The 9,817-nt window shown below is 36.2% G+C and overlaps 1 pseudogene; it reads left to right on the forward strand.

Moving 5' to 3' along the window:
• The first annotated feature begins 2,755 nt into the window (after nt 1-2,755).
• On the forward strand, nt 2,756-3,831 carry LOC109434258 (charged multivesicular body protein 3 pseudogene; annotated as a pseudogene).
• Nucleotides 3,832-9,817: the final 5,986 nt, after the last annotated feature.

Consider the following 9,817-nt stretch of genomic DNA (forward strand, 5'->3'; position numbering starts at 1 on the left):
GAACTTCAGTGCTGGATGTAGAAGAATGAACCAGAATTGTTCAGAAAGTGAAAGGGAAGAGCATTTCAGATGGAGGGAGCAGTATGCCCAGCACGTACAAACCCTTGAAGTGGCAGGCATAATGCAAGAATGGCATAAGGTGATATATGGTTGAACATGACATTATAGGAGATGAAGAGAGACAGTGAGATCATAAAAGGCACTGGTCAAGTTGAGAGTTGGCACACCTTTGTGCAGACAACAGAGAACAAGTCAAGATTCTAAAATGGTAATATGATCTGAGTAGAGTAGTACCTCAGTTTTCGAATGTCTCCGTTGATGAACATTTCAGTCTATGAACGCCATAAATTTTATGGATCTATCGTATCATTAGATAGTAAAATTCATGCTAACTTTGCAGTTTTAGGGGTTGATTTTAAAGGTCTGGAATGGATTAATCCATTTTACATTATTTTCTATGGGGAAACTGTGCCTCGGTTTTCAAATGTTTCAGAATTCCAAACGTCTTCCGGAATGGATTACGGTTTGAAAACTGAAGTACCACTGTATTAGAAAGATCAATCTGAAATAAAGTGAGCTATTTATAGCAGGGAGAGACTGAGGCAGAAAGGCCAATGAACATTGAACACTGAACAAACAAACCCTGGAATGGGGTCAAGACACAATGTTTACTTGGTTTTAGTATTTTGGGTATCAGTGTGTATGCCTATTAATGCTTGTTTGTCAAGACACCATGGTTACTTGGTTTTAGTAGTTAGGATATCCATGTGTGCATATTAGTTTGTTTCTTTGATTTAATCTGCAAAAAAAGTTGATGGTCTCTAAAGCCTCTTCTTCCTGCTATAATATTTTTATAAACATAACACATTTGCACAAGCATAACAAATCAAGGTACACTCATGTTACAAAAATTGATTATTTAATATGGTATAATATAGAATAATGTATTGATGTTTGTGCTGTTATCAATTAAATATGAATTCCAGCTAATGCCTTGATCTTTTGGAAATGAATCAAAATCCATTAGTCTCAGATAATAAATTTATCCATTTGAGAACCATAAAAGCAGGTCCTTTTGTTGACTAGAGGTTTAAAATATTCCAAGGTGGGATAATATTTGATTACTTCCGGACTCTGAAGTAATCAACAGACTCCTTCAGGGTCTCCCTAAATAAAATCTATAGTAACTAAAATTTATTCAGATGACTCAAAAATATTCTTTGTGAGGGTGACATAACATTTTAATTAAGCACCAATCAGGTTGACTTATCCAAAAATAAAATAAAATAAAATAAAGCTACCATTGTGCTGTTGATCTCTTAAAGCTCTGCTGAAATGGAAAATTACTCACAGAAATAAATAACCAATTAGCTGGTTCTAACAATTCATGGGTTGATCAAAGTTGAGGTCAACTAAAGGTATCAATCACCATCAGAGAGTGTCGGTAAAAAAAGACATGTTGTATAAACCTTTGTGTGCTTTTTCAAGAACAATATTTGAAAAAGTTGATTTATATTAAAATGTAAAGCAGAAACTGAAAGCAAACATCCTTAATATTTGCTGGCATGGTATCATAAAAATGATTATTATTTAACCTTAATTTTTTTAAATGTAAAATCATCTGGAAAAAAATAAGAATTAAAGCATTCCCTCTATAGGCATCATGCAATGTAAAAAATATCTATTTCTATAAAATTAACATGAACAATCTTGTTTTATTTATGAATTTGTCAGTTTCTGGATGTAACGTATTATAGGCATTTATACAGGGCACAGGAAGCACAAAGCTGGTAGGGATAGCTAACAAACAGAAAATAAAATATTCAAGGCTATACCAACATGCTATAATGTTGGACTGATACCAAAAAGATAGAAGCTAACTGATATGAAGTCTGTATTTTGATTTAAAAAAATCAGTTATACATTTTTCAGTGAAAGTGTATTATGAATACAATATCCTAATGATCTTAGTACATATTAAGAGTGCAATAAAGATGCCCATAACATGTATTCCAAGCAAGATTATATTAACAGATATATGGGGTCCACATTAAAGGAATACCATTGTTCTAACTGTTAGATTATATGAGAAGACTGGCTCCTACTTAGAATCACACTTTAAAATAAATATTCATAAAGGAGAAGAATTTAGAAAACATATCCTAGGTGGAACTATAAGAAATACATTTGAAATAAGAGAATATTCTAAAAAGACACACTAATAGTGCACGTTTTAGTATATTTACATGTAAGAATAATATACTAAGAAGAAATGAGAATATACTAAGAAAAAACAACAAGGTTTATTGTATAAAAAAGGATATTGACTTTTTATGGGTTAAAATAATTTATAAGGAGGTTTTCTGCTCAATATTGAAAGGTATTTTCAAGTGTTTAGGGTTGTTTGAAATGGAATGGCTTATTTCTACACGCTCCATGTGAACTTCTACATTGCTTTTGCCAAGCCAAAGCTTACTTCAAATCCTCATTCTACGAAAAATGAAACCTTACACAACCTTCACATTGTAACTTACCACAATAGCACAACACACATACAAAAATAAACCTATACTTCACTCTTGATGCTGAGTGCTATTTTTTAAATATTAAAAAGGGAAAAAAAACAACACTAAAATAACATCAAGAAAACAATTAATATAATCCATTACCAGCAAATTCCATTTATAAGAATTATTCCAAAGAAATAATACAAAAGCCTAACTGCAGCCACCCCCTTCTGTGGGCGTCTGTACTCTTTTGCTCTCAGTGGCCCCGCCCAAGTGGCCACCCGTGACCTACCTGGGTGCAGGGAACACAGTAAGCCATGGGGCTGTTTGGAAAAACCCAGGAGAAGCCTCCCAAAGAGCTGGTCAATGAATGGTCATTGAAGATAAAGGAAATGAGAGTTGTTGACAGGCAAATAAGAGATATTCAAAGAGAAGAAGAAAAAGTGAAATGACTTGCGAAAGATGCTACCAAGAAGGGTCAGAAAGATGTCTTTGTAGTTCTGGCCAAGCAGATGATCAGATCAAAGAAGCCTGTGCACAAGCTCTATGCATCCAAAGCTCACATGAACTCCGTGCTTATGGATATGAAGAACCAGCTGGAGGTTTGGTGAATGGCTAGTTCCCTGCAGAAGAGCACATAAATGATGACTGCCATGCAGAGTCTTGTGAAAATCCCAGAAACCCAGGCAACCATGCGAGAGCTATCCAAAGAGATGATAAGGGCTGGGATCATAGAAGAGACATTAGAGGACACTTTTGAAAGCATGGATGACCAGGAAAAAAATGGAAGAAGTGGCAGAAATGGAAATTGACAAAATTCTATTTGAAATTACAGCAGGGCAAAGCACCTAGTAAAGTTACTCATGCCCTTCCAGAGCCTGATCCTCCAGGAGCCATGGCTGCCTCAGAAGATGAGGAGGAGGAGGAGGCCCTGGAGGCCTTGCAGTCCCGGCTGGCCATGCTCGCACCTAGGGGCTGCCCAGCTGGGCCCTCACAGTCTTCTCATGGCCTGTCCGCCAGGTGTGCACACAATACTCTGAAGCGGCAGCCATTTCATGTATCGTCTCTGAAGTGGCAGCCATTTCATGTATCTCTTGCACTACACCTCTGTGATGAGGCTTTGCGTTCTGGAGGAGGTTCTCTGATAATATCTTTTCACACTCTGCAGAGGTTTGGGGACCTCAGCAGGATTGTTCATGAGTGGTGTAAGAAATGCATCATTTTCAGGAGTATATACAGATATATCTTTTTTGGAGGGAGGGCAAAGAATTTGGTCTTCTCACAAAACACTCCTGAGAATAGAGTTCATTACCTGAATGTTTAGAAGTCTGTACATTTTTTTGTCTATAAAACACTATATAAATGGATTTTAATAAATTTCTGCTTTAACAACAAAAAAATTACAGATGATTATCCTTTGCAAGTTACATTTGAAAAAAAAAATTGAAAAAGAATATGCCCAATAGTATTCAATGTTAAGAAAAATGCGTATAATGCTTACTGTCTTCTATTAACTAAAAAGCAGATTATAATAAAAATTGAAGGGAGAGGACATCAGAAGCATGGCAGTATGAAGTGTCCCTTTGATCTCTCCTCTTGAAGTTACAACAAGTTGAACTGCTATAATTCAACAAAGGAGTCCCTACACAATACACAAAGAAAGACATTTGAGATGTCTGCACATGGAAACATCTGAAAGTGTGTGAATCAGGGCAAACAGAAAAGGAGGGACAGCAGAAGAGCATATGAGTGCATGCGAGTGCTGCGGACACAGCCCAGAGTTCACTGCTGTGGACGCAGCCCGGAGCTCACAGCACTCCTGTGAGAGGGGAGGCCTGAGACATCAGGTGTACTCTCCCACCTAAGTGATCAGCATATAATACAGCTGAACCCAGCAATCAGGGCAGAGACCTCAGGACAGAGACCAAATACAGAAGCGGCACAGCCGTGGTCTCACAGCCACCACTGCCAGGAAGAAAACAGAGCCACATAGTGTGGTTGCCTCCCCCACCACCCTTCCAGAGCTCACCCCCCGTACCCTCCGAGAGCTAGCAGCAAGCCCCCAAATGAACTGCAACAGTGAGTGTCAGGTTAAGGAGCAGAATATCTAAATCACTGAGAACTGGAGAGAAAGTTCCTGAGTGGCAGATACTGTGGCTAACCCCAGTGACAAGGGTGGAGATACAGAGGTGAGGCCGCTAAGAGCTGGCAGTCACCATTATTGGGAAAAGAAAAAAGCCACAAACATACTAGTGACCTCTCCTAGCCCATTCCACTACCAATCTTCACCTTTGCAGCTGATCCCAGCTGGGGTACCTCAGGCAGCACTGAATCTGGCTGCAGGGACAGCACTGGGATTTCAGGAGTCAGAACCCCAACCCCCCACATTCCTGATCAGGGGAGGTGCTCTGAGACCGAAGTGACCTGGTCACAGAGAAGATACCCACCTCCCCAGGGAATACAAGGCATTTTTCACCGCCCAGCAGGGATCCCAGAAGCCAGCCAGAGCAGTGCAAAACAAAACACTCCAGCACAAAAGAAAGACCTCTTCTTATCAACTTGCTGCAGCGTTCACTCCCATAGCTGCCTAGGCAGAGAAATAATCCATCAAATATCATATACAACCAAGGTAGCAAGACAGCTCATAAAGAAAATGAAAAATCTCCAGAAAATAAACTTAAAGACATGGAAATATGTGATTTAAGTGACACAGAATTCAAGATTGCACGTCTGAATACAATCAATGAGATGCAAGAAAACTCAGACAGGCAGGTTTAATGAATTTAGAAATAAAATCAATGAACAAGTGGAATACATTACCAAAGAGATTGAGACTTTAAAACAGAACCAAGTAGAAATTCTGGTGCTAAAGAATGCAGTAAGACATAAAGAATAAAATAGAGAGCTTAGGAAATAATAGCTGACCAGATGGAGGAAAGAACTAGTGATATCAAAGATAGAAATCTGGAAATGATGGCAATGGAAGAAGAGAGGAGATTTGCAAGTTAAAAGAAATGAAAGAATTCTACAAGAACTATCTGACTCCATCAGAAAGAGCAATATAAGAATAGTGGGCATACCAGAACGAGAAGAAAGGGAGAAGGTAACAGAGAGCCTATTCAAATAAATAGTCAACAAGAACTTCCCAAACCTATGGAAAGAACTGGATCCTCGAATCCAAGAAGCAAACAGAATACCCAATTATCTCAATCCAAAAAGGCCTTCTCCAAGGCACATTATATTAAAAATACCTTAAATTAATGACAAAGAAAGAATACTAAAAAAAGCCAGGAAAAAGAATGTAAACTATAAAGGGAAGCCTGTTAGATTATTATCATTTTTTTCAGCAGAAACTCTACAAGCCAGAAGACAGTGGAATCAAATATTCAAACTATTGAAAGAGAGAAATTACCAGCGAAGAATAATATAGCCACAAAGTTATTTTTTAAATATGAAGGGGTAAAAAAACCTTTCCAGACATAAGAAATTAAGGGTATTTTCCACATAAGTCCTGCACTACAAGAAACACTGAAGAGGGTTATTCTACCTGAAAAAAAAAGGCAAAATGATACAAAACTATGAGTAAGGTGACTAGCAGACAGACAGAAGGAGGAAATTGCAACCCTTATTTAGAATCGGGCACTATACACTTAAATATAATATAAAGGTTAAAGGAGGTAAAAATATAAAAAAGAAAAAGAGAAGAACACAATAGCTACCACAACTCAGAAATGAACTCACAGCATAAATAAAGATAATTTGTGACAACAAAAAAATATAAAAGAGAAAGGGGTAAGGTCTAAATTTGCAAAGGGGAAAGGAGATAAGATGCATGCAGAAGAAAAAAGACTATTGTATATATGAAACTTTCTTCTACATATACTTAATGGTAACCACACACAAAACTCTACAACTGAAGCACATAACATAAAAAACAGAAAAAAAATCATAGAATGCCATAAAACTAAAATAACAGGTAGAGAGACAAAGGAAAATAAGCAATGGAGACACTGAGCTACCAGGAAGAGAGATAAAATGGCTATAGGAAATCTTCATATATCAATAATCACCCTAAATGTAAGACTGAACTCACCAATAAAAAGGCACAAGAGTAGCAGATTGGATCAAAAAACAAAACCCAACCATATGCTGTCTCCAAGAGACACATCTCAGCTACAAGGACAAATATAGACTCAAAGTGAAAGGGTGGAAAACGTAATCCAAGAAAATGCTATCCAGAGAAAAGTGGGTGTAGTCATATTTATATCTGAAGAAACATACTTCAGGACAAAAAGGTAACAAGAAACAAAGATAGACATTTTATAATGCTAAAGGGGACAATACATTAAGAAGACATAATATTTATCAATCTCAATCTATTTGCTGCTCTGTAAAAAGAAGAACAAATGAAACCCAAAGTCAGCAGAAGAAAGGAAATAATAAAAATTAGAGCAGAATTAAATGAGATAGAGAACAAAAAGACAATAGGAAAATATAATGCAACAAAGAGCTGGTTTTTTTAAAAAATTAATAAAATTGACAAACCCCTGGCTAGACTCACCAAGGAAAAAAGAGAAAAGACACAAACAAAATCAGAAATGAAAGAAGAGAAGTTATGATGGGTACCACAGAAATACAAAGAATCATATAAGAATATTATGAAGGACTATATGCTACCAAATTCAATAACCTGGAAGAAATGGACAAGTTCTTAGAAACATACAGCCTTTCTAGGCTGAATCAAGAACTGGAAAATATAAATAGACTGATCAACAGTAAGGAAATTGACACAGTCATCCAAAACCTTCCCTAAAGCATAAGTCCAGGACCAGATGGCTTCACTAGTGAATTCTACCAAACATTCAAAGATTGATTAATACTGTCCTTCTCAAACTCGTCCAAAAAATTAAAGAAGAGGGAATATTTTCTAATGCATTTGATGAGACCAACATTACCCTGATACTATAACCTGGTGAAGATAATACAATAAAGAAACCTACAGACCAATATCTGATGAATACAGATGCAAAAATCTTAAACAAAATACCAGCAAATCAAATACAATGATACATTAAAAAGATTATACATCACAAGCAAGTGTGGTTCATTCCAGTGGAGCAAGGATGGTTCAACATATGCAAATTGATCAATGTGATACACCAGATAAATCAACTAAAGACTGCAAATCATATGATCATATCAATAGATGCAGAAAAAGCATTTGACAGCATACAACACCTATTTATGATTAAAACACATAATAAAATGGGTAGAGAAGGAAAGTACCTCAACATAATAAGGCCATATATGACAAACCCTCAGTGAATATCATACGTAATTGGTGAAAAACTGAAAGCTTTTCCTCTAAGATCAAGAAGAAAACAAGGATACTATCTCTTCCCACTGTTAATCAACATAGTATTGAAAGTCCTAGACAGAGCAATCAGACAAGAGAAAGAAATAAAAGGCATCCAAATTGGGAATGAAGTTAAATTGTCCCTTTTTGCAGAAGACATGATTGTTTATATAGAAAACCCTAAAGACTCCACCAAAAAAACTATTAGAAACAACAAACAAATACAGTAAATTTGCCAGCTACAAAATTATGCACAAAAATCCACTGCATTCCTATATACTAACAACGAAATTTCAGAAAAAGACAATGTTTTTTGCAATTGCAACAAACAGAATAAAATACCTAAAAATAAACTTAACAAAGGCTATGAAGGACCTATACACTGAAAACTGCAAGAATTATTAAAATAAATTGAAAAAGACACACATAAAAAAGGAAAGGTATTCCGTGTTCAGAGAATGAAAGAATCAACATAGTTAAAATGGCCATATTACTCAATGCAATATACAAATTTAATACAATCCCCACCAAATCCCAGTGGCATTTTTTAAAGAAATAGAACAAAAAATGATCAGATTGGTACAAAATCACAAAAGACCCCAAATAGCCAAAGCAATCCTGAGAAAAAAAGAACAAGGCTGGAAGTATCACTCTCCCTGACTTCAAATTATATATACATTGACAATAATCAAAACAGCATGGTATTAGCAGAAAAACAGACACACAGACCAATAAAATAGAATTGAGAACCCAGAAGTAAACCCACATATATATGTGCTGATAATTTTTTACAAAGGAGCCAGAAATATACAATGGAGAAAATAAAGCCTTTTCACTAAATAGTGCTGGGAAAATTGGAAAGGCACATGAAAAGAATGAAACAAGACTGCTATCTGTCACCATACACCAAAATTTACTCAAAATGGATCAAAGACCTAAACATAAGACTTGAAACAATATATTACACAGGAAAAAAACATAGGTACTAAAAGTATGGAACTTGGGTTCAGAAAGGATTTTATGAATTTGACCTCAAAGGCAAGGGAAGTAAAAGCAAAAATAAATGAATGAGACTATATCAAACTAAAAAGCTTCTATAGAGCAAAAGAAACCATCAATAAAACAAAGAGGGAACCAACCGAATGGGAGGATATATTTGCAAACAACACCTCCAATAAGGGGCTAATATCCACAATATATAAAGATCTCATACAACCAAAAAAAAAAAAAAAAAAAAAGCCATTATAAAATGGGCAGAGCACCCAAATAGACATTTCTCGCAAGAAGACATACAAACAGGCAACAGATATGGGAAAAGATGCTCAACATCACTAACTATTGGGGAAATGCAAATCAAAACCACAATGAGACACCACCTCACACCTGTTAGAATAGCTATCAACAAGACAAGTTATAACAAGTGTTGAAGAGGTTGTGGGGGGAAAAGAGACATTCATACACTGCTGGTGGGAATGTAAATTGGTACAGCCACCATGGAAAACAGTATGGAGGGTCCTCAAAAAATTAAGAATAGAATTACCATATGATCCAGCAATCCCTCTCCTGGTTATCTACCCCAAAAAATATGAAAACATTTATCCATAAAGATATATGTATCCCTGTGCTCATTGCAGCATCATTCATGGCGGCCAAGATGATTGGATAAAGAAGATGTGGTACATATACACAATGGAATATTAGTCGGTCGTAAGAAAAGATTAAATACTGCCATTTGTGACATGGATGGATCTTGAGATTATTGTGCTAAGCGAAATATGTGAGACAGAAAAAGTCAAGAATCATATGATTTCACTCATATGTGGGATATGAAACTGAAAGCAACAAACAAACAGGACAAACAAGCAAAAACTCATAGACACAGACAACAGTTTAGTGGTTATTGGCGGTAAAGGGGTGAGGGGGAGAAAGAAGAGGGTAAAGGAAGTCAAATATA

Source organism: Rhinolophus sinicus, chromosome 7 (genome assembly GCF_057876585.1).
Source record: "Rhinolophus sinicus isolate RSI-liver-muscle chromosome 7, RSI-T2T, whole genome shotgun sequence".
In the NCBI taxonomy this organism is placed as follows: Eukaryota; Metazoa; Chordata; class Mammalia; order Chiroptera; family Rhinolophidae; genus Rhinolophus; species Rhinolophus sinicus.